This window comes from Motacilla alba, chromosome 1 (genome assembly GCF_015832195.1).
Source record: "Motacilla alba alba isolate MOTALB_02 chromosome 1, Motacilla_alba_V1.0_pri, whole genome shotgun sequence".
Classification (NCBI taxonomy): Eukaryota; Metazoa; Chordata; class Aves; order Passeriformes; family Motacillidae; genus Motacilla; species Motacilla alba.
Window position 1 is genome coordinate 87,216,395 of NC_052016.1, and position 24,826 is coordinate 87,241,220.

Sequence of the window (24,826 nt, forward strand, 5' to 3'; positions counted from 1 at the left end):
TGTAGTGCTGCTAAGCCCATGAAATGAGAATCATAGGAGGAAGAGAAAGTTTAGATGTCATTCTTTGAGTTTCTTGCATGCCTTTGGGAGATCTGCTCATGCATGCAATGTTGCTGGCAGTACAGGAGTCTGTGAGGTGAGTAACTGAGACACAAGAAACCACGAGCAGAAGTCCTGAGATATGATTTGAATCTGCAGCTCTTGCTAATGGATGCAACATTCAGCACAAGACACAGGCTCATTTGAATGTCATGGAATCTTTGTTTCTGGCAGCATGGAGATTCAGCGTCCTCCTGAGACCTTCTGCCAGGTGCAGCGGGTGCAGTCGCACTTTGCTCCAGCTTGGAATGGAAATGGTGGACTGCAAGAGGAGGAGAGTGGGGTGGCAAGGGTGGAGGAGGAAGGAGATATATTCTCTGAGTCAAGCATGGGGACCAGAGAGCAGGCCAGTGAGGCTGGCACACAAGTGTGGAGCCTTGGAACCCAGCAAGGTCACCATGTCCCCTTCCCTGCCATGACAGGCTGAGCAACCACACCAGGGATGACAGTGCAGGTCACCTTTTCTTACCAGGTGAAGCACAAAGGTTCAGAAGACAGGTTTCTTGTGTCTGGCTTTGGTATGGCTTGCTGTGCTCTGTCATCCCCATGGCTCAAAAGCAGTCTCAAATTTTAAAAAGCTTTTAAAGATTTACTCTTTAGGCTTCCATGAAAATCTGGAAATTTGGATGGTTTTCAGAAGAATCTTAATAACTCTTCTTTACCTGTGCCCAAGATTTGTGGCAGAAGTACCTTCAAGTGTAGATTTAAGTCTAAAATGAAGTCTGACATGTAAAGTGCAATTGATGCCCCCCAATAATCTTTATTTTTCAACACAGAAATATTTTTTACTAGGGTAACGTGCTAAGCTATAATCATCTTCAGCAAGCAAGACTCTCAAGGGAAGTCTCAGCACTTTGTGCCTAACATCAGTGTGTGAGATGATGGGAATGATAGGAGTTGCTTTTTTTTTTAAACTTTATACCTTGAATTGTGTCGGGGGAGCTGACTGCATTAGAAAGGATTTCCCAGCATGCTCAGATGGCACCTGTTTCTTTACAAAGGGGTCAGCTAAATAGCTGTACCTCCTAAGTCACTGCTGGGTGCCTGATGGGATAATGTCAGAGTAGCTTTATCCTCCCAGGCAGCTGGCAACTCCTACCCTGTGATTAGTGCCACATCTGTGTGACTAGGATATGTCTAACAGAACAACAAGTAAGGTAACAAGGAGCAGATGAAAGGAAAAGAAAGCCACAAGATCTCAGTTTGGCAGAAAAACTTTTTCTCCTTTTTATGCTTGCTTTCAAATGGAATGTTTTAGGAGATTTTGCTTTCCAATCCAAATCTTTTAAAGGGTTAGTAAGGTTTTTAAAGCCATATTAATAATGCTGTATTAATATTTTCTATAAAACCTCTATCAGAGTATTGATTTGCACTTGAACTTGCTTCTTGTTGAAACTAAATTTTTTTACAAGCGTCTTGAAAATCTCCAGCAAACCTTGGGGGCTGGGGGCAACTTTCCTAGTCTTTTAAATGTCTGGTATGCTGTGGAAACCCAGAGTGAGTAATTTGGGAGAGGAGGTGAGGCTTAGAGTGGCTGTTTCTCAGCAGAGCCTCATGCAGGGGCTTGCTTTTACCTCCTCCATCGCCTTGCAGACCCTTTGACTGGGTGCTGCAGGGGTGCTTGGTGCTGTATCCTCAGAGACAGCACAGATGAGATGTCCCTGGTTTGGGTCTCCAGTCTCTGCTGAAGGACTAGAAAGCACAGCTTTCAATTTGGAGTTTTATTTTTGAGAACAGTGTATAGGGGGAAATCTTCATGCTCAGGTTTTGTGTTCAGTTAAGGACAAACAGCACATCAGCTAATCACCTGTGTGGCCTTGTGGAACAGCAAGTTGTGAAAAATTAACCTGCATTTAACTGCTAGCTTTGCCTTTGTTTTTCCCCCTCTATTTTAAAAGGGATGATTGTGAGTCATTATTTCAGCAGCTAGCTGTATAAAACCTTAGTTCACAAAAATGCTGTCTGGAAACAGAAGAGAGCCCTTCTGAATTTCAACTTATTATTAGGCTGACATTGCCACAATATAGTACAGATGGGAATTTCTGTATCAAGCAGTCCCCCTGTGTTAGGGAACTAAACCTTATCCAAGATACTGAAATATTTACAGGCACAGTTAAAAAACTTGGCATGTTGCAGGAGGTACGGTATTATTGAGTAGGCAGGTGGGTCTCTCAGGAGTGCTGGATTTCAAACATTCCTCTAAGTCTGTTTTGCTTTTAAAAATGTGCTTCTGGGATTTAATCCATTTGCATGGATTAAATGGAGGCTGGTAGGAGACATCCTCAAGGAAAGTAGCAATTCAGAGATAGTTTTCAGAGATACTTAGCTGTGCGCCTTCTGTTTCACTGCCTGTTTTCCACTCAAGTTATGCTGCTTAACTGGTAAGATGGACTATGTACTCCTCTGTGAACCTAGCTGGCATCTTTTGCCTGGACATGTTGCACGTGTTAAGGTGATTTTAAGCATTTGCCATTGACATTCACAGAAGGAAGGAGCAGTGCAGTGAACTTGGTGGCATTTTGGTGATTATTAACATACCCAGACTGATTCTTGACACTGTCAGCATACATCAAAAGTGAGAAAAATCAATGCTCAAATAGAGAAATACCAAACTAAATGTATATTTGCATCAGAAATAGCAATACTCTGATTTGTCTTCTTGAATTTTTGCATTGATGAGGCTATCAGCTTATTCAAGTGAGTTTAGTGTCACTTCAGCAAACAAATCCAGGTAGGTAGAACTTGTAAGGATCTGTTCCTGCGCTGACAATTAGGTAATTGATTTATCCATTAACTCAGGCAGTTATAAAACAGCAATAGCAGTAAGTGCATACAGTAGCCTGCAGTGGGAGAGGCTATTTAACTGTTTGCCTTTATGGCTGTCTGGTGCTTATTTCTGAGATGTTTCTCTCAATGAGACTTATGAATCTTCCCTGCCTGCTTAATTCAGACTCTGAGATGCTTCTTAGTATATTTATGTCTTGGCTAGAAGAATCTTTTCTTTCAGATAATGGATTGCCTAAAGTCAATTACATGCTTTTTACTACCATCTCTAAAAGAGAGACAGCAGCTGTACCTAGTATTGCTGACCCTGTTTATAATTTTAAACTTTATTATATAGTTCCAGCTACAGGTAGAAGATTTTTTTCATTTGTTAAAAGTTTACCACACTGGAAGCTTGTAGAAGGCACTAAAAAAAGAAAATCTCCATGCAATAGCAAGAGAGAAAGTGATGACATTAAAATACATCTAGCTCAGGATAGCTTCCTATCAAAGTCTTCTGCAAAGCTAACTTACAGAATCTTTACATTTACATTTTTACATTTCACTGACTGGTGCAGACATCTAGACTCTTAAGCTGAGTTTCAAAAGAAACATTGGGGGCAGAGGTATTGAACTCTGGAAAGTTCTAGGAACTTTCCTTGAGCTAGGAAAAAAAGCCTGATGTGTTACATATTTGGATCATGGGCAAATTTAGCTGGCTGGTGTACTGATTCTGAGAGGTGCACCTTACTGGATGTAATGACTGGATTCCTGCACAGAATAAGTGATTGGCTGGAGGGATAGGGTTCTGCTATGATTTGTCAGAACTCCAATTATTGCACAAGGAAAAAACAGTGCTTTTGTGTTTTCTGACCCAATTCAGACTTCCCAATCCAAACCATGTTTTAGTGTGCTCCTCTTAAGTAGCCAAATGTGAGAGTTTTCAGCAGAACATAACAAAAGTTCATAGTTACCACACAAATGCATGGAAGAGAAGGCAAAGGCCTTAGACTTTGCTCTTTTCTGATAGATGTATGAGGGGAAATCATCATTTCACATGTTCAGTAAGGACTGTCTGCTGTGAGACAAACACCAACAGACTGCCAAAAGCATAAGGCAGCCTTCTGACTGCCAAACTGTAAGAGAGACTTCTGACATTGATTAAAAAAGCTGCTGAAAGTTAGATAATTTCATAACAAATCAAAGAAATGAGTCATGCTACCAGGTAAAAAAGTGTAAGTTTTTGAATTATTCTATTGGATTGGAGTTTTTTAATAAAACCATGTTTTCATGTTCCTCACTAAGGACTGCCTTTGGTCTTTGAGGGTTAACACATCACAGAAATTTTCCAGTGCCTCTCCTTTTAAAGTTGTAATTTTAATTAGTAGTTTGGCTTAATTGGGATAAATGGCCAAAAACATAGATGCATAAATTCTAGATCAAAGGTCTGATTGATTTTAATTCTACAAGGTTAAAGAAAAATAAAATTAATATAGGAATTTTATTTTCCTGGAACCAAAGTTGGCTCTGTTAATTTTCATCAGAAGGGGAAACCACTCATACTGTTTCTTCTTTGCTATTGTGTTGGTTTATTACATTTAACTCCTGACCAGTAATAGGAAACCAATGTTTCTGCCTGCAGTTCCAATGGCCTTTCCCACCATTGTCAAACTCTAGAACCTGGCTGCACCTTTTAAAATTTTCATTTAGGTAATTGATAAATAATTTTGATATTTTTTCTTTGACTGAAATAATAATTATAAAATCACCTGATGGTTCTCTCTGTTGTTTTGAGAGATAAAGGTAGAGCAGAGAAAGCGGAGAATTACAGTAGAATACAACTGATAATAAGTGAACAGTGCTCATGGATTAATTCACCTCTTAGTGAATGGGACATGGCTTATCAAGGAATAAAGCATGACAGGAGCAGACTGGTAGATCAAAGCATTTAGGGCTGGGGATTTGAAAATTTCCCGACATATAGTCTGGGTATTTTACTTCAGCATGGTTTAGTCTTCCCTGATTTAGGTGTCCCTTACATATGTACTTTGAAATGGTCTGAAAGATCAATCATGGGTATAAACTCCTACATCCCTGGTAGTGGATCACATCTGCAAATGTGCAGTGGCCTTTTTGGCTTTGTTATAAACCATTTAAAAAACCCAGTTAGCACACCCCAAAACCTCTCTGCTAAACAACCTGACACATGGTAAATGAGAAAAATTTGGGGATTTATTTCAACATTGCTCTAGTGCTCCAGATCAAAACTACAAAGGGCATGCAGCCTTAGGTTATCCATGCCATCTGCACTGGGCTGGTTGGTGGGCCATGGGCTGTGGGAGTTGTGTTTCCTGCAGGGACACGGCTGTAGGGGTATCCTAGGGGCATTAAAAATACTATTAGATATCTACATTTGAACAGCTGAGTCCCAGCCTGGATAGCTGTGCTGAACAAAGTGAATTGTGCCTGATGTTCCTGATATGCTCCGCTGAGAATAAGTTAAGGCTCATGTGAGCAGCTCTGAATCAGACAGCTACACTGGGAATGTTGAGGGCCAGGTTTTATGGAGAACATCCTTTAATGGACACAAACCAAGGAATTTGAGGAGCGGAAGTGTTACTGAGTTCATGCTTTTAGTTTGCCTAGGAATTTAAAAAGGAACAGAAAGTCAAGTGGCTGGAATTGTTTCAGGTAAGTGCTGAGCAGCACTTCTGGGAATGAGAAAAAGATGTGAAGGAGAGGAGATGCAAAAGTAAATCTGTGCAGGTTTTTTGGGTATGGGTTTAGATTCTTTACATTTGTTTTCAGTTTTGTTTCTTTGTTTCACTCTTTTCCTTTCCACTATTTAACAGATGTTTTGCTTTGAATTCAGGCTTTCTTAATGAACACAAACAGATTCATTCACTGACAAGGTTATGCCCCCCTCTCAAAACTGGGCTGATCTCTGTGAACATGACACAGGCTGCTCCTTTACATTTATTTATCTTACTTACAGCAGAGAACTTCCACAGACCATATTAAGAGCTGCTGGCCTCAGACTATCTCCAGGTGAGCACCTTCAGAGGTCTCAGCTGGGACCCATATTTATTGTCTCTTTCTTTGGCACCCTAATTACAAGGTACTATTTTCACCTTCTGCAGATTCACAGAAAGTTTTGAGTGATGTAGAAATACAATTTTTCTTTTAATATAGAAGAATAAATCTGCATCAAAACTGTCTGGAGTCCACCTGAAGTAAAAGCCAGCAAGATTTAACTAATGCTGACTCTAAAGCTTTCTGATTGCATATGTTGAGGTGTGGTGAGGTGTGAGGGAGGGGAATCAGATAATGGCACCTGTTACCAGTTTAAGATCCCACTTCTGCTAGATGCAGTGCAGGGCCATAGTGTGCACTGCTTCCCACCACTTCTGGGTTTTTTCTTTTTTTGGTAACATTTCTCATCTTTCTTCAACCTATGGAATATGCCAGCACTATAGGCACTTCAGAAGTGAAGAAAAATAAAAATGGAAAAGAATACTCTTTACATATATAAATTATATACAACAAGACACTAGTTCTGAAAAACCAGTCTAAAACTATTGTCCTCTTCTCAGGGAAGAAATGTTATCTGCATCTTCTTGACAGAATTTTAATTTGCTTAGCACATCCATCTTTTTTACAGCGTTGGGACTATACTTGTTGGGACTGCACAAGGTTTCTAGGACTTTTAAATTTTCAGCTTTGATAAGACCAAATTCAGCAGCTTGTTTGGCTGTTTGCTTTCAGGATACCTTTTATCACCAGGAGACATCATTTTAGAGTTATTTGAGATTTAACTTGATATGTATAAGGTGAAACATGATGAAAAGTGTTCAAGAGTGCTATGTAGGTGCAACTTTATCTGGGAGCTCCTGGGTTCTTAGGACTTGGGAAATTTGGGCCACCTGCCTGCATAGCAGAAACTTTAGTGACACAGTTTTGAAAATTCTGGCAGATGGCTCTCTGGTTGGAGGAGTTGAAAGTACTGAGGATGAAAGTGCCCTGCTTGTGGTGTATTGTAGTACTGAGGATGACTCAGCTGGTACGGCCTCTCTATGAGTGTCTGTGTCATAGAACTGTTCATAGAAGAGTTAAGTTTGGAAAAGACCTCTAAGAAAATCAAGTCCAGATGTGCCATGGGCTTGTGTAAATGAGAGTATAATTCTTAACTGATGCTTGGAGCTATACAAATAGAATAGATGGTAGTACTGAAATTTCATTATTTAATAGAACCTGAGTAACATTTTGGGTTTTCAGTAAGCTCTTTGGGTTAACAATTGGCAGATGACAACACTGAGCCTGTGGCCTTTGGGAGCTAGGAGAATCCAGTCATAGATGCTTGGTGTCCTCATGCAACATCCTTTAGAATAGGTGATCTCACAAAAGTAATGGAGCAGGGTGGGAGTTGGGCACAGAAATTGGTTAAAAATGCCAGGGGATAGGCCTGGGACCTGCACCAGGTCCCCTTTGCGCTGCCTCCTGAAATACAAGAACTACAAGAGGATCTGGAGCACAAGTTCCTTTTTCCCTGAACCCAGCTTGCCCATGACCTCTCTCTATCCTAGTCAATAGTTGATTATGTCACATTGTTTCTGTGGGCTGGCTGAGGGAGTGCTGGCCTGGAGCAGCCTGCCGGCTGTGCTCAGAGAATTTTGCAGATGGTTTGCCTGGGACCTGCTTGATGCACGCTCAGGTCCCTCTGGGCAGAAACAGCATTTTAAAATCTGCTACCCCTTCAGCTCACATGAGGTTTTCAACCAGTGGGTGAAAAAATAAAAAGCAGAGATGCCAGACACACTTTCTGCATGCTCCTGCACTTTGGCTGTGCTTTCTGCCTGTCGGTAATGTCAGGAGCTGGGGCACAGTCAGGCATAAATGACAGCTCAGAGAAAGCCTGAGGATCTCACCTGGCATCAGGCTGCTGCAGCACCTACCTGTTAGTACAGGACCCACAGCTCTTCTTGAAGCTTGCTAGTGCAGATATCTGCTCTGAAAATGCTTGTCAGAATTATTTCCATCAGTTCTGTTCTGGAATTATTTCCATGAAAATATAATCTGCATCTTGTTGCTTTCATTTCAGACACAGCTGACTGTCTCCTATTTAGGATGCAACAAATAAAAAATTTTGTATTGATTTCATCCTTACAAGAAAAGTTGTCTATATATGAATATGTAAAAATAAACACATATTAACCACTACTTATATATATTTGTATATAAAGTATATACAACAAAAAATTTATTAAATATAGGTGTGAAGGTGGTTTGGCATTTCTAGTGAGTGAGCACCTGCGCTTTCTGAGAATTTCCATGTAAATGAAGTGACTCCTCTAAAAACTTTCCTAACCTCCTTCATTAAATGACAACATACTGAAGCAGTTACTTTTTTTTCTGCTGCTGAAATAAGTTTAGACAGTATTAGATTTTTTACATCAAGATCTTCAGTCGATACTTCAGTAATATATATTTCCTCTTCATGAGGATTCTGTGATCAGTCAAAAACCTGGTGACCTACTGTCAAGTAGCATTTACTAGGAAAAAAAACCTCATGTCATTTTTAATACATTATCAGAAATAAGGACATGTAATCTATAAACGTTGTTTCAGTGTTCTTAATGATTCTAGAGTGTGACTTGGTTTGCAAATTTAAATATATGATTATTTACATACATACTATTCCAGTTTGAACTGTTTGAAACACCTTTGAAGTTCCAACTTTGAAAAAGATGCTTTTAAAAGGTCCAGGTATTAACTGGAGGAACTTGTTTTCCTTCCTTTCTGACCCCTGGACATTTAGACTATGCTTTAGTGGTGTTGAACTCTCATCTTTGAAGTTCGGAAATGCCCTTAAAATGAGAATTAGAATTCTCATGCATGGAAAAAGACATCAAGTTGGGACTTCAATGAAATCAATAAGTTGGTGACAAAACCCAGTTATCTGTTCACAGTGTTCTCTGAAAACCTTTCAAATGAGTTTCAAACAAGAGTACATGGGCACAAAATATGAATGTAGATGTGGCTTTTGCAACAGTCAGGAATATAAAATTGATGAGTGGGACTCATTACAAAAAAAAAATAGGACAGTGCCATACCAATGTATTAAAATTTAAAAAATTTATTAACTCTCTTTTAAAGTAGTTCATGTACTTTATACCAAATAACAAAGTTATGGTCCAAAAGTTTTCATCTGCATCTGTAAATGTGTGGGTTCAACTTTCCCACAGGTTTTTTTTCCTCCTTTTTTTGACCAATGTGACCTGGAGGTATCTTGAAGTAGAAATCCAAATATTGAAAAAAAAAGATGACTTAAGAGTACAAAGTAGATCCTTGGAGACTTAGTAATACCATTAGTGGACAAGATGAAATAAAAAAGCAAGTCCGATTTAAGCACGCAGCCTGCTGGAGTCCATTTACATTATAAAATATTTCTCAGAAGTACATATTTTTTTAAATAGGAAAAAAACCATCTACAGTAAATGAAAGCAAAAAGTTTAAATTTTTTAGGTCACTCAAGAATATAGTCAGGGAAAAAAAATAGGAAAACTTCAAGTTTAGTACCAGCATCTGAACCAATGAATTTTATTTTTCCTCTCTTGAGAACAGCTGCTATTTCTGTAGCTTTTATGTGGAGGAAAACCTCTGTCAGATAGCCACTTTATGCATCTAACGTGTGTGTGTTCCCTGGAGGAGATGTCCTGCCCTGGTCCCTCTGCAGGGACAGAGGTACAAGGCTAGGCATGGGTGATGCTTTTTGAGGGAAGTACTTCTGCAGTGATGATGGGGGACCAGACTGTGCTCTGACCAAATAATGAGCTCACTAAAGTAACTCACAAATCTCACAGCTCAAAGCTTTCTTTGGCTGAGTTTCTGCATGTGTTATTTGCTAGCTACACATTGACCTTGAGATTTGATACAAGCTGAGCATGTGGGAGAGATAGACCTCTATCTCTTTAACTTGCTTTATCTTTGGGATCTAACTCTTCCTTTAATCACTGGCAAGAATGAAGAATACTTCTCGTTAGTTTTATAGATTTCTAGAAAGAAATCTTTTAAAAGTAGTCTCTGAAGTAAGAGGTAGATAATGTTTATACATGCTTCAGGGGCAAAATGTTTCTGTCTGAATGAAAGCACCTATGCCCAGTTAATCCTGGGTATGACAGAGACCATGACATGCCAAATAAGAGACTCGCTAGCAACAGCATTTTGTGGAAATTGAAGAATATTTATTTAATTGAAAGATAAAATACTCTTTCATAAGGAAGCCTCCTTTCTTCACATCCAGCATATCATCAGCAGTTCTTATACAATATTAATTGTCTTCTGATTCTGTGATGGAGTGAATGAGTAGTCTGAAGGTCTTTTTTTGTTTTCAGAGCCGCTTGCACTTGTGTTATCAGCACTGAACACACCTGAGCAAATGGGGCTTGCTGAGATGTTTGATAGGCAGAACTTTCTAGGAATCCAATGGTCCTACTGTTGCCCTCTGTGATTGCCCTTGGTGGGACAATAGTGACAAAGACACACAGACAATGATTAATGCTTCATCCCCTGAGCCCATTTTCCCTCTGAAGTTCCCCGTTGTCTCTGGCCTGGGATATTTTTGCACAGTGAAGAGAGGGGAGACAAGATAGGAAGGAATTATTTTACATGTGAATGAGAAGTTTCCCCTTTCTGGCTCCCAGAAATGAGACCCCCATCCTCTGCCTCCTCGAGTAGCTCCAGCTCTACACACATTTAACTGCTTGCTAGCCAGGCAGCTCTCTGAGCCAGAGGCTGGCTGTTCTCCTCTACAGGCCATTCAGTTCATTACTGCAAACTACATACGGAGGACAGTTTAAGCCTTGGGTTTTGTCAGTTTAATGAGAAACCTGGTAAGCCATCTTGTTCTTTACCTTATTTTTTAAAAATTTTTCATTTACTCCTTTTGCACCAGAGGGGTATCTCTGGTACTGCCAACGTGCTGTAAGCACAGTGGTAAGATCCAGCTGGAGCTGAGGGGTTACCAGTGAAAATGTTGGTGAAGTTGAGCTGATCAGGAGAAGGTAATTACAGAAGGATTTTCTCAAGAGATGTGGAAGCTTTCCTTTTTAGGTTTGATGAGGAGCATCAAGAGTAAGCAAGATAAATAAATTGATAATGCCCAGGATTCCCTTTTCTAAATGCTTTTTACCCTACAGAAGTAACAGCAAATTTTTAAAAAATAAAATAATCTGATTCAGCTAGCTCTTTCTTCTGGCTTGAGACTGCCTTTTCCAGCACAGACACTTTAGTATGAACAGCCAGTTCATACCACATTCATTGATTCTTCAGCAGTTCAGCTTAAATCGGTATGTCTATCCATGTTGTCATTATTCAGGAATATGTCTCCAGGGAGAGTAATTTTTACCTCAGGTTAAAGAATGGAGTATACTGAAAAGCTGCCTATTAGCTTGTCATTATCCATACCATCTGATGCTTAGTGCTTGCTCATGTTTTACTCAGACCCTTGAAGCCCTGTTGTTTTTCTGATTTCTGCAGTAACACTAGATCTTTTTACAAAGTTCAGACTTGCAGCTGTATTACTTTTTCCAAATTGCTGTTACTTTCGGAACTGTGATGGCCTTGTGCCTTCAACCTAGCCTGATTAGCGTACAAGAAATTAAAGAAATAGACTTTAAATTCCTCAGAAAGTTACATGGAGCGTATGGAAGGGCAATAACTGAGGAGAGCTGTTAATGATCTGCTACTCAGCTCGAACCACGGGTGTGCTCAGCCTTTACCTGTGTGGGAAACTACTTAGACCAAAGCTGTGCAAGGAACTTATACAGAGAGTGGAAATATTCACAAACTAGGGGAAGAAAATAAAAAGCATTTGTTAATATATTGGCACAGTCAACCTTAGGAGACTCAGACTTAATCTCCTAAATTGTAGGTAAGGATAAGTAAACAGCATTCCCACAGTAATTATCCATTACCTATTTTGAAACTCGGCAATACTGTACTTAATTACTTCTAGGGCAGGTCAAGCTCACTTATTTAGCTTTCTAATATATATTTATTATTATTGGCCCCTGTAGTCACTGTAAGTGACACAAATGTCCTGACTAAATGATGTTTGAATTAAACACCATGACGTCTGCGACAGCCCATCAAACCTAAAGGTGCAGCTGATTACCAGAAATAGTTTGACATTTAGTTTTCACATTGAGCAATACTGGACAGCAAGAAATGGAAACGCAGTGATCAAACAACACAGTGAAGGAGACACTGTTCAATCCCAAGGCCTGCTGACTGCCCCAGAAGGCTTAGACCTTGGTGAGGCATGTGGTAGGACTCTATATGTATCCAGATGAACACTTCTAATATGTAGAAATTCCAGGTTTTAGTTTACCAGCATTGAGTCTGTTGGTAAGATGGGTTGGCCAAACATCCATAGATATAACATGCAGAATATGTTGCAGTCTTTAATGGCATGTTCAATAATATTTTGTTAAATCCACATGGTGGTTGTACACTTTCTGTGGCTGGGATAACTAGGCTGGAAGTTTGGACCACTTGAACATATCACATTCATATCTTGTCTCTTACATGTGACAGCAATAGCAGGCAACTGGTCTTGTGATAAAATTTAGAAAGTTATCAGCCATAGGAAGGAAGACATCCTAAGCAAATGCTTAGGCTGAAAAAGATAAACACTTCAGCAGCCTCCTTTTACACTTGTCATAAAAAGGTAATGGCAACATTATCTAGTAGTTTATCTTGTTCAAAGTAGCTTCTTTCAATCTCCAAAGCAGTTCATGGACCCAGCGTTAGAGTGAAACCACTGTTCTGTAGCAAAGTTGTCTGTGTCTCAAAGCACCTTACCTCCTGAGAGAATCACAAATCCACATTTTTGCAACTGTGGATGATGATGTCCAGGAACAGATTAGTTCAAGATAACTACTTTACAAGAAAATGGAATTTGTAGAGATAGAAAATGTAACAGGAAGCTTGGTTGGGGCTTTTTTCATCTTGGAAAATGTGCTCACCCAAGGCAGAGTGAAGGTGTTGTGTGACTGGTGTCACTGACTTGTGGAGGAGGAGGAGAAGGAGACTAAGGAGATTTATCTGGAGGCTGTTTGTTGCTTCTTGTGTACTGACATAGCTAAGCTAGTAGCTCTTGGTTTCTGTGGTCTGTCCAAGTCGGTGTTTGCTCTTTTTATTTTTTATTACTTTTGTCCCATTGATGTTATTTATGAACCTGTCAGTCAGTTAGTTCTAGGCACCTAAAAGTTATTTTTAAACCATGTGGAGTGCTGTTTTCTGTCTAGCTTCTAGTCTAGACACTTTCCCTTCCCATCTGGTACAGCAAGAAGAGTCTGCCTATTCAACAGAGACTTCTAAATCATTGTGTCAAAACTTTAGCTCAGGAAAGGAAGAAATGAGTAAAAGTGAGTTTAACTGATCATGCTTTTTGGTTATTAAAAAACCTAAACCCTTTTTCTTGTGAGAAAAGACAGTGAAGTTTCTTGTGAGAAATTCTGGAAAATTAGGGAGACTGACCTTTCATAACTTCTCATCCCACTACTCCACCTCCACACCCCTCCAAGGTGTTCAGCAATGCACGAAAGTGACACCTTCAAAGGGCACAAACAAGAATCCCCTCATGTGCTATACAGCTTTGCAGAAGCTAAGAAGCTAGAAGTTGGCTTTTTTGAGTCACTTCAAATACCAAATCTACATTTTGTTATGGAGGCAAAACTGTAATACTGTCTTGAATCCAAATAAAAAATATCACTATTTCTGACATTTTCCCACACTATGTTACTGCTCTCTAGAGTTCTGTCCCTTTTTCTTAGATCCTGGTGAAGTTTAAAGTGTTAGAGAAACATGCTTATTCTATGGACTCTGAGAGGAAAGAGGAATTCCTGGAGAATGTGTTTCAGTTTCATTTCTGGCATTAGTTTCTGCATACAATAATTTTGATTCCGAATGCTATGAAAAAGGTTTCAGGGAAATGATTCAGTTGATTTTTCAGTTTATGAAGTCCATTATTTCTGCAACATTATGCTAATTTTGTAAATATTTGATTGTGGCCAAACCTGCAATAGTGACTGGACACTTGATTTTGACTTTTGTTGTGGTTTGAATTATGTTACTGATTTTTTTAAATTTTTCTTCTGTAGGATGGATCAGTAATGTCTAACTGTAAAAAATATTCCATTAATATTTTCTATTTTTACAGCTCTTATTACTGAAGAATTAACCTCATAGTCCTATACATTTACACTTGATTGCTCTCCTTATATAAAATGACTGAATTCAAGAGCTGAAGGACACATGAAAGGCAACTTAGTTTTATGGAAGGTAGAAGTTTTACTTTTTTAGCTTCTACTCTATTATCCAGCAATATGTTAAAAGACTGTCAAACAGCTGCCAGTCATAACAAATAAAGAAAGCAACATTGCTCTCAGAGGTAACAATTATGGAATAGATAACCGGTAGGAAAAAAAAAATCCATTTATTTGCAAGAGAAATCAAAAGCATAAAGCAACCTGGCAGATAACAATTTAGGTCTATTAACAATTCTGTCTGGCTCCACAAAGTATCATAATTTTGATAATGATGACAAAAAGAAAAACTAATGCAAGTTTATGTCAAATGCTCTCTCCAATTGCTGAATTGCTTTGTCCTTCTCAAAAAACATAAACCCAAGACCTTGCATGTGTATAAAATTTTGAAACAATCAATCACAGAAACAGCATCTGATTGCAGAAAACATGATTTCAAAATCGATTTGTCATGCTCCTATATGGATTTAGTGCCTTCCTTTTTCTGACATTTCTCATTTGCTAAATGCAGGAGTACTACTGTAATTTCTCTGTGTTGTGTTACAAATTAGAAGACTGGAATGCAAAACTTCCTTGTTTGTTTTTGAATTTGTCTTCGTCATGGAATTATTCGGTTACTTTTTTTTCCCCCCCTTTCCTTATAGATTTCTTTTGTGATGCCTTAGAATTAGGCTGTCTGATTTCTATGTGAAAATCATTTGTGACATCCCATCACAGAAAATCCTTGGGAATGGCTTTGGCAACATGATCAGTTTTTAAGACACGCTTGCTGAGAAGAAATAAATGGATGCTCCTTCTATTGTTAAATTTGACAAAGGAGAGAATTGGATTTTGCAACAGCTCTGTTCAGTTACTAAACTTAAACACGTGCTGGTTTATGCCCCTTTTTAAAAGTACTTATTTGGTGAAAATTGCTTTATAACACAAATGTGTTCAGTGAATAGGATGCATGTTGTTTTGAACAAGATATATATAGAATAGTACACATATAGTACACATATAGTATTGTCATGGGCCAGTGGTTATCATGTTCCTGGAAAGATTCAGCTTTTATTTACTGATCAGCATCTAGATTTCCTACAGAAATTTGAAACAGTGAAAAACACTGATGTTGAAACTGCCTGGTTCATACAGCTTAAGTCTCTAAATTTTTCTAACACTGGTGCAAGAAACTGATTCCTTGAAATTTTCCTTTTCTTCAAAAGTGTGTGGACATTGTTTGCTCCAACAGTTTTTGATATGAGTTAAAATACATATATTTCAGCCTAGAAAGTTGTTTAATGCCTGTGATATTGCAATGCCTATGAATTATATTGAAACAGTTAGTAATTTTATTTCCCTTCAGCCATGAGGTGTTATCTGGTATTATTTCAGAGTTCCCATTGAAGCTACATTCTTGAGGAATGCTGAAGATTTGCTGAAGATTGTTTAAATTTGGCACAGAAATAACCTAAATCTCTATTTTTTCCCCTCACAGCTTTCTGTGTTGTTTTTGTTTTGTTTCAGCTTTTTTAATATAAGTTTTTTTGCTGAAAAGTCCTTATTATTGTTGTTATTTATTGTAATTTAGAAATACCCCAAATTAACATTCTTCTTTCCAAGTATCCTGTCAGGAATCTTGTGCTATCACTGCATGCTGATAAAACTATTAAAACCCTCTCTCTATGGAGGGGTGATATAGGATTGAGAAACACTTCCACCTCCCAAGGCGTCCTACTTGTCCTTCTGCACTCATTCAGTTCAGCAGCACAGAGGCTTTCAGGATTCCTTCCAGCTAACACAGGGGAGGCGTTCTGATGGAGCATATGCTTGGGAAATTAATAAAAATGGCTTTAGTTTTGATTTTGGGTAACTTTTGCTTAGCTGCCCAAATGAATCAGCTAAATTTCTGAGTGAAGTAAAGCTCCAAGCAGTCTGTTTTGGACTCCATCCCAGGCAGACCTATTCAGCCATCCACTTAATTGCTAGTGCATCTTCATTTATGTACCTCTATTGATTTTAATCTCCAATGATTTATACAGTACCAAAACAGGTAACAAGCCAAAGCAATGGCATTTCACTGGAGATGAAGATGCCTGTAAATTATCTTAATTTGTCCAAAATCTGCTCATATGTACAAGGCTTCTCCTGTTGTAGTTGTGTGTTTGAAGTTTTTACTTATGACTACTCAGCTAAACTTTGGTTCTTTTTGTCACTACAGATTTAAAGACTGTTTTCCTGTATTTTAAAAGTAAAGTACATTTCCATTTGACTTTCAGCTAGCTCATGGCCTGCTGCCAGGGTTTCCTGTTATTTGTTTTTCTTCTAACTGCTTGTTATTGTTAAACTTGCACTTGAATGTATGTAGAATTCATTTGTCCTGAATTCAGATATCGTGTGATTAGGACCTTGAAACAAGACTTTGTGAGTCATGAGCCATCATTAGCTTGACTCATAAACACGAAGAAAAATTAAGTATTTTCAGAGTAAGATCCAGCTCACCTCTTTAGATCTTTAGCTCAGGATGAAACAAGTCCTAGATAGTGCTTTTGCCTGAAAAAGGGTTTATTTGCTCCTGAGATCTCTGTGTGACAGAGTTAAGACAGACAACACTCTTGGAAAGCCACAGCTGCTGTCTCCTTGACTCTGCTGCCTGATTGTGCTGGAGCAGGATAAGACCTGGACTCAAATGCTCCTATATATGTCTCTAGTCTCTAGCTCTCTTCAAATAGTTATTTAAAACAACTTTAAAATAATGCCTGAAATGGTACTTATGCTTGAATATTAAAATAAGCAACACTGCAATCATAACAAAGGAGATGAACATTGCAGGGATGAGTTGTCTGTCCTAGAGGTGTCTTAGCAGTACATTAATACAATACTTGGCGTTTTGTGACTTCGTTGCAGAGTACTATGTAATCTAAAAGAAAAGTGCATGTGAGAGAAATCATCCTTGTTAAATGTATCCCATCTTATTTTAATTTTCCACTTCAAATCACAATTAATATGTATTATTCACACCTTTTCATTTCTATGGTTATAGTATAATAAAGTAGAACAGATGCTTTGTGCAGGCTGACTGAGGCACAGAAACAGACTATTGTTATTCATGTTTTCCAGCTCTCCTTCACTGTGAGCAAGAACAGTATATCAAAAGGGACTCTCAGCTACTGAAAGAAAAGTTAGTGAGCAATTTTAGGAGATGCTTCACAGCGAGGATTTAACCACTTCCTTTTGCATTTACCACATGCAGATCAGACTGCTCATCAGACTGCTCATTCCAGGCCGTGGGAAGAGGAGACAGTGGATTCAGATGGCAAGCCCCTAAGGAAAGGAGGGTCTTCTTCCCCACAGCTTAGGCTAGAGATCTGTGGCTTAGTTACTGGTGTTCTATCTGTAACTGAACTGATTACAGCCTACCAAAATAGGCCTGGGATGAATGTGGGCCTAACCTGCACCCCACAAAGACCTTTGTAACAGAAATTGGGATAGAGTTCACAACTTTAACTTAACTTACTTATGTAAAAGTCATTAGGAACTTAAATAAATACGAGGTAATATTTTAAACCAAGAATTATATGAATTATATTTTTTTTGGTGGAGAAAAGAATCAGCATCACTTTTGTCTGTAGCTGCTCTCTGGTTGTGTAGGCTAGTCCATACCACAGCCCAGCATCTGGGGAATGGCAAAGCTTGGCAAAAGAACTGCTATGACTCACTTGTACAATCAGCCTGTGGTCTTGGTTAGAGTTATCTCTGGAATGAATTAATTCATGTGAAGTATATGTATGTATATATATATATATATATATATATATATATATATATATATATATATATATATATATATAATATTTATATGTATATTATGCATTCAGACAGTTAAAATCCACAGAATCTATCTGCACAGAACGAAGCAGATTCAAAGCTGGGCAACATTATTCACAGAAGCACAGTAATACAATTTCTCCAATAAACCATGGATGAGCACAAACAAATGTTTCTCTAACAATGTTGAAGAAAAATTAGAAGCTATACAAGAAATACTGTAGGTCTACATAAAATACCAAACCCATTTAACACTCAGCCTGAACATATTAGTATTTATTTTCCAGAATTGTACAGATGTAAAGTATCACATTGAATCTGCGGTGGAAGTAGAAATATGTTACAGTAAAGGTAGAAAAACAGAAGAGTTAAAAAATATAAAACATGCAAAGGCTCCATTCTTAATCTGAATTGCAAATTGAATTATGCAAACCAAAATTACCCCTAACTCTCTATTAGCTCAATGAAGGTCATCTTATGGAATAGCTATATTAAATTGAAAGTCATTATCATAAATCTTTGTTGTCAAGATGTACATATGGTCCACTGTGAAAATCAGATAAGTTACATTAAAATGTGTTGTGTAGACAATATATTATCTCCTTAGGTTTGAAAAAGTAATAGGTTTCTGTTATCTCTGATGTAAAGGAATCATCTTTAAGAGACATAAATGTGGCTGAAAAGTCACAGAAGGGTTTTTTGGACATCTTAGGAGGGAAGGAAGGAAGGAAGGAAAGGAAGGAAGGAAGGAAGGAAGGAAGGAAGGAAGGAAGGAAGGAAGAAGGGAATCTTTCAGAAGTTGAGGTTTCAAGAAAAACTGGAATTAAGGTATTTCGGGAAAACAATGGAGATAGTGATATAGATATATTAAAAAAATGCAGATAGTGATAGTGATATATTCCCATATGATACTGTTCTTTTGTTTCCTTGTTCAACACTGCAGTGGGACTTTTGGCTTTGCCAGTAATTTCTTTTGCTGTTCCATATACTATATATATCTTTTGTCTTGCTATGATAAATGTCCTTTTGAAAGTACTCAAAATATTTCAACTGGAAATTAATTGTAGAAGTCACCCTCACTTTCTACAGCTCTGGCTTTACTGCTAGAAAAGAAATACAACTAGTTCTTATAATCCAGATGAAGATATTGTAAATGTAGATGAAAAATAGCAACTTCCTAATTAGCACCATTTAAACACCTGAGATTTCGTGATCCTCCAACTGCTTTCCAGACCTTTTCTGGCCTATGTTGAAGCAGTTTTTCAATTTTCTTAACTTACCTGTTGGGCTAAACTCCCTTTTATCCCCTGGAAAGAGAAAGGTTACTCAGTGTATGGTATGAATCACCATGAGATGTGAATGCCTCTCTGGACTGACTGAAGTGGATGCAGACTGCTAGTCTGTGATTAGATTTCAAACTGCCTCTCTAAACAGAATATCTTTTAGTCTAAGAATATACCTAATGCTTTGTTGAACTGATTTAAGTGATGCAGGTGAACACAAGTTACTCCTTCCTTGTTGTTTTTTAAACTTGAGTATAAATTTTCAAAAAAGAAAAGAAAAGAAATCCAGTCTCTCAGACTATACTAAAACTAAAAAATTCTTCATTGAATAAAACAGGAAAGCTGTTATTAATGTTTTCCCAAGCACTGTGGCTCAGTGAAACCCAGCTTACTGACTTAATGCAACCCACCATAAGGCTTTCCATGAGCTCTTGAGCACATAACTCACCAGATCACTGCTGAAATTCCTATCCTACCAGTTTGACCTCATTATTTTGGACAGCACTGAGATTTCTCAGTCATTCCTGATGCTTCATAACATTAACACTACCATTTTTTGATGAGAAACAGCTTGCAAAATACTTATTTTTATTTGCCTGCTGGTGTATTGCTGCTTGAAATTGCACCCTATAACTAATTATAGCCTTAGCAGAGGTACTAAGTAATTTTAAGAAGAGTAGTATAAAAAACACCCCCATGCCATCTTTCAGTTTTGCACCTAGCCTATCAATAAAAGAACAATAGACCTGGAGTCTGAGTATTGTAGTGTTGCTATTTTTAGCTCATGCTTAGCTCTGGTGTCCTCTGTGTGTGTTTGTACAACATGTAATATAGTGAGGTCCTGGCCTGCCTATAGGGCTCAAGTGCAATGCAAATAAATACACACTGTCTGTACAGCTAGTGGTAAGACTGTCCCTTTCACTAGTCAAAGAAATTATTCTGAGGCTTGCAGAGAAAACCCACTCCACCAGGATCTGTGTGGGTATTTACACCGCACTCATGGCTCTGGAAGTGGAGCGCACAGTGAAAGGAGAATACACTCATTAGAGTCTAATGCATTGTTCAAGGTTATACACAGGATATAGAAGTTTAATGAGAACTTAATGGGACTTCTACTACTACTGATTAGGTGTATCTATCATTTGAGGATGTGAGTAAAACTGCTTAACATTGTAAAGTTAAGGAAAAATGAATGCCCGGTGTGTCACACCCTTCTGCCATTAATCACATTCATTAGCTGCATTCCAGAGACAAGATTCTGACCCATTACCAGTGCAGTACTAGGAGGGCCACTACCAGTGGCCTGCTGATTTGAACAGTGATTTATCACATTAACTGCTATGACTGTTTTTGTTCTTTTTGTCATATATGGCTTGTAGATTAACCTAACTATGATAAAAGAGAGAGTGCAGGACTTGACTGCAAATTTATCACCCATGGTGCCTTGCTGAATACCTAGTTCCAGAGGGAGAGAGACAGAGAGGCTGAGATGACAGCTGGGGGGAGAATCAACACCTTGCTGCTTTGTTTCAGAGGGCCTGGGTGAGGTGATTACCCCAGCAGCAGCTCTATATCTGTAGGAACCTGTCAGCTACTACATCCCAAAATGGCATTTTGTCAAGTCCTATTTTTTAGTCTCTTTTTATTGCCTAAGTGTTATCTTTTAGGTCAGGGTCCACCCAGGAAGACAAGACCAGTTATCTCTGCTTTTACAATGGGCTCTGTAAATGTAGGGATGGTATTTTTGATCTGCTTTGCATCAGGCAGATTTTGTCCAGCATCTTTTCAACTTTTTTCTTGGTCATGGGGAACCCTATCTCTACTAAGGAAAATTACACATTAATGCTTGGGAGTTTGAGGTGGGAGAACTAATTCCAGATTATTGCTGCTTTGACAAAACTTGCAAACTGCTTGTTGTGGTGGAAGAGGAGCACTGACTTGTGAATACTCTGCAGGAAATGTCTCCTGAAGGACACCTGATCTTTCTTAGGTACTTTTACCCTCTGTTGAGACATTGATTGTAACCATATAATGGCCTTTTCCTTTTTTCTTTTGTTTCTTTTTCCCTGTGCAAGAATATATTTTTGGTTTCGATTTTTTTATTAGAGAAGGAAACCCCTCTAGATGTACATGCCTCACAAGAATATAAGAAACATTCTAACTGTAGCTAATGAGTTTAATATATTTTAAACTAAATTATGAGTACAAAAGGACTGTAAGTATTGGTAGAGAAAAAAGAGAAAAAGAAAGAAAGGAAGATGTAACCCATTCGGTTCTTGCTCAAAATGCACTTATAGGATTTCGGTTGCTTTGTTCTGTGACTCCTTCATAAGTCTTCCAGATTTAAGTCTGGAAAGGTTTGTTTACAGAGGAAGAGAGTGCTTGAATATTGAATCTAAAAGATGTTTCATGTTTGATTGTAGCTCATTCATTCCTAGTTCATATGTAACTTTTTTTAGTCACTTGCTGAAGGCAGTTGCATAATTGTTCCTAGATTTTATTGAATTAAATTAGCAAACTATTTAATTTTATATAATTGACATAGATTTGCATGAAACATGATTTTTATACTAGAAATTCTATGAATCATTGTAACTGCTAGGTTAAGGCAGATTAATTAATCACAATCTACATTCTTAACAGTAAGTATAGAAGAATGAATGATGAGCTCATTATATTACAATATTAATATTTATTTTTTAATTAATGTCTTGCTGGCTTCATTTGACTCCAGTACTTGGTGTGGACCAGAGGCAAGCTTTCTATAGCAAGCTGTTTCAGTGATATCTTGCAGATATTTTCCCTCTCACTGATAAAGAAGCATTGCTAAACAGACAGCTTATAAGAGGAAACTTTGACCCTATTTATCCTAATAGCTGTTCTACCATAAAAGATTTTAAAGGTTGTTTACCTTATCTCTTGGTATTTTAGGGAATTTTTTTTCTGTGAAGTGTGGATAGTTATAGTTATTTAGGTGCTCTCTTTTTAAAGAGATTTTCCAGGTACAATAATTGTCTTAAATGATAGCTATGTGAACTTGCCTTTTCTCCTTCATATTCTGTCCTGCCTAAAAGTTGTTTAAGTTTGATCAAATTCCTTCAAGCACTTTTAGAGGTGAACTTGATAAAGCAATTAAGGCCTTTCAAAATACGTACGAATATAAGTATACTTAATGTTTCTATGTGATTCCACTTTTAGAAAAGTTCTATAGTTATAAGATTCTGGAAGTCTACAGAAACTTTTAAACCACAGGGAGGATTTGTGCTCATATAACTGTATTTTTATGGTTGGATTTTGTATCTTTAAGGAAGAGAAGTCATTCATCCTTAGTTTTGGATCACCCACTGTCTGTTGAATTTTATTTATCTCTCCACTTGTTTTCTGTGTCCTCATAATTAGATCACATATATTCAGATTTTGTTAGTTTTCATGTGCAGCCTGGAGGACATACTCATTTCTAACCTAATCAGGTGTCTGCATTAGTTTTCCCTTTTCTCAGGTGCTTCAGGCAGCCGTGACCACTTGGACACGGAGAATTTGAGCATTACGTGCTACAGAAATGGTGCCTGCCATCTGAAAGCCTTTGCTTCAGGTTCAATTCTGCCTTCTCAGAGACCCTGCTAGGCTAAGTGCCTCATTTCCAAGAGCCTCAGCCTCACAAGCACTTTGCTATAGTGGTTCTTACTGAGTGCTTTCTCTCATGCTTTTAAAGGCTTAAAAATACCCTTACGCTTTTTTTTTTTTTTTTTTTTTCATTTTGGAGTGGTTTCAATTTTCTCTCTTATAGGTGACTTCTGAGTCCTGGAGTTCGTGCTGTTTGCCCCAGCCTCTACCTGAAGAATTAAAACAGGATTCTTCTGCCAGTAAAGCACATCTCCCTCCTTCTTTTGTGCTTGAACTACCTGCCTTTGGGCTTCTTGACCTGCCCATCAAGCTTTTAAATAGATATACACACATCAAAATTAATCCCCAGCAAGTTTAGCTGTTTGTGTTTTAGAGAGATGGGGACACCTCCAGCAGAAATTTAATCTTCCTGCAGCAGTAGCCAACAGACTCCTGAACAAATGGCAGCTATATTTGTCATGCTTGAAAGTACCCTTCCTCCTGATGCACAGCATGTTCTCTCATGCTCTCAGAAACACAAGGTGCAGTTTGGATGCAGCTGTCACAGCGTGATTTGCTTCAGGCTTTTTGCCTCAAGCTTTACTTCTGCGTTGATACGTCCATAACCTCTGTGGTTTCAAAGCCCTGGCTGCACTGCCTGGCTTCTTTCTCCTGCTCCTGGGGAAAATGCTGCTGCTTCAAGTGCCCTACGTATGGGCAAAGTTATCTGGACTTACCATTCTCTTATTCTTATGCTTACACTTATGCTTATCATTATTTTTCTATTAGTGAACTGTGTTTTCTTACAACCAATAACCATCCAGGTTTAGTGATCCTATCTTGTCTCATTATGAGGACATAACTCATTTCAAAAGTGCTCAGTGAAGCAAAAATTTTCAGAATGTCGACTCTTTGGAACATAAATGGACCTCCCATGCTGCTGTAAAGGACTCTGAAATTACTAATATTTTCTTGTTGGTAGGCAAGACAAAGACTAAATATCCTGAGCATAGAAGATCTGAATGGACATCTGGAAGAGACCAACTTACACCACGGATGCTATAGAGAACTTAAAACAACTGTATTTCCAACTTTGGTACATCACTTGGGTGTCTGGAGTTGGATGGAATGACTCCAAGTCACAGGCTGCCAAAATTTTAAGAGGGCTCTTTAAAAGCCTGGGACTTCCATCTACTAAAACAGGCTCCAAGGTTGGATATGTAAAATTTGATGGATAGACCTTGACATAATTTGATTAAAATATATTTAACATTAATTTTTAGATGAGTGTGTTAGAGTATTCTATCTGTAATGTTTGGGGCTTAATGGCTTTTATGGCTTTAAAAAGGCTTAATAGCTTCCATTAGGCTTTCATTAGGGGTGCCGGAGAAAACAGGAAGATGCACATGCAGAAAGGCAGTGATTTGTTTTGTAATTTTGTGCTGTTGTGGATGAAAGTGTTTGTAAACTCTGCCCATGAAACTGTGTGGCTGTTAAAAAGCAGATTTCTCCTGATGTTCTTTGGTTCCCGCAGAAATGGGTTCAGAATTCAAGTTTAATACCTTTTTAAGATTCATTTTGTAAGATAATTTGCAAAATAAAGCAACTGGGTTCCCTGTCAGCTCTTGTCTTAACTGAAGTTCAGTGCTGTTCACATATGCTCTTCATAAGTTTGCCTGTATGCTCTACTTACATTTGTGCTTTTTATTTTACTTCTTACTCATGCACAGCAGGAGACCTGTAAATGTTTCTTGATGTACCTGCAGGGGAAGAATGGGGTATATAATATTGTGGTTTCCACAATCAAAAAAACCCCCCAAAACCCAAACAAACCTTTGTTTCACACATCTCATATGACAGTATATTTGTATAAATATGAACATTGAATTTTAATTTAATAATTGTGACAACCATTTTCTAGGAAATAAGGAAGACAAACTGGAG

At 38.1% G+C, this 24,826-nt stretch overlaps 1 long non-coding RNA gene across 1 annotated transcript; it reads left to right on the forward strand.

The window, feature by feature from the left end:
- The first annotated feature begins 25 nt into the window (after positions 1–25).
- Positions 26–22,997, forward strand: LOC119709278. Its single transcript, XR_005259322.1, has 4 exons — positions 26–136; positions 5,858–5,910; positions 17,289–17,349; positions 22,779–22,997. It is a non-coding gene; the product is annotated as an uncharacterized LOC119709278 (long non-coding RNA).
- The last annotated feature ends 1,829 nt before the right edge of the window (positions 22,998–24,826 follow it).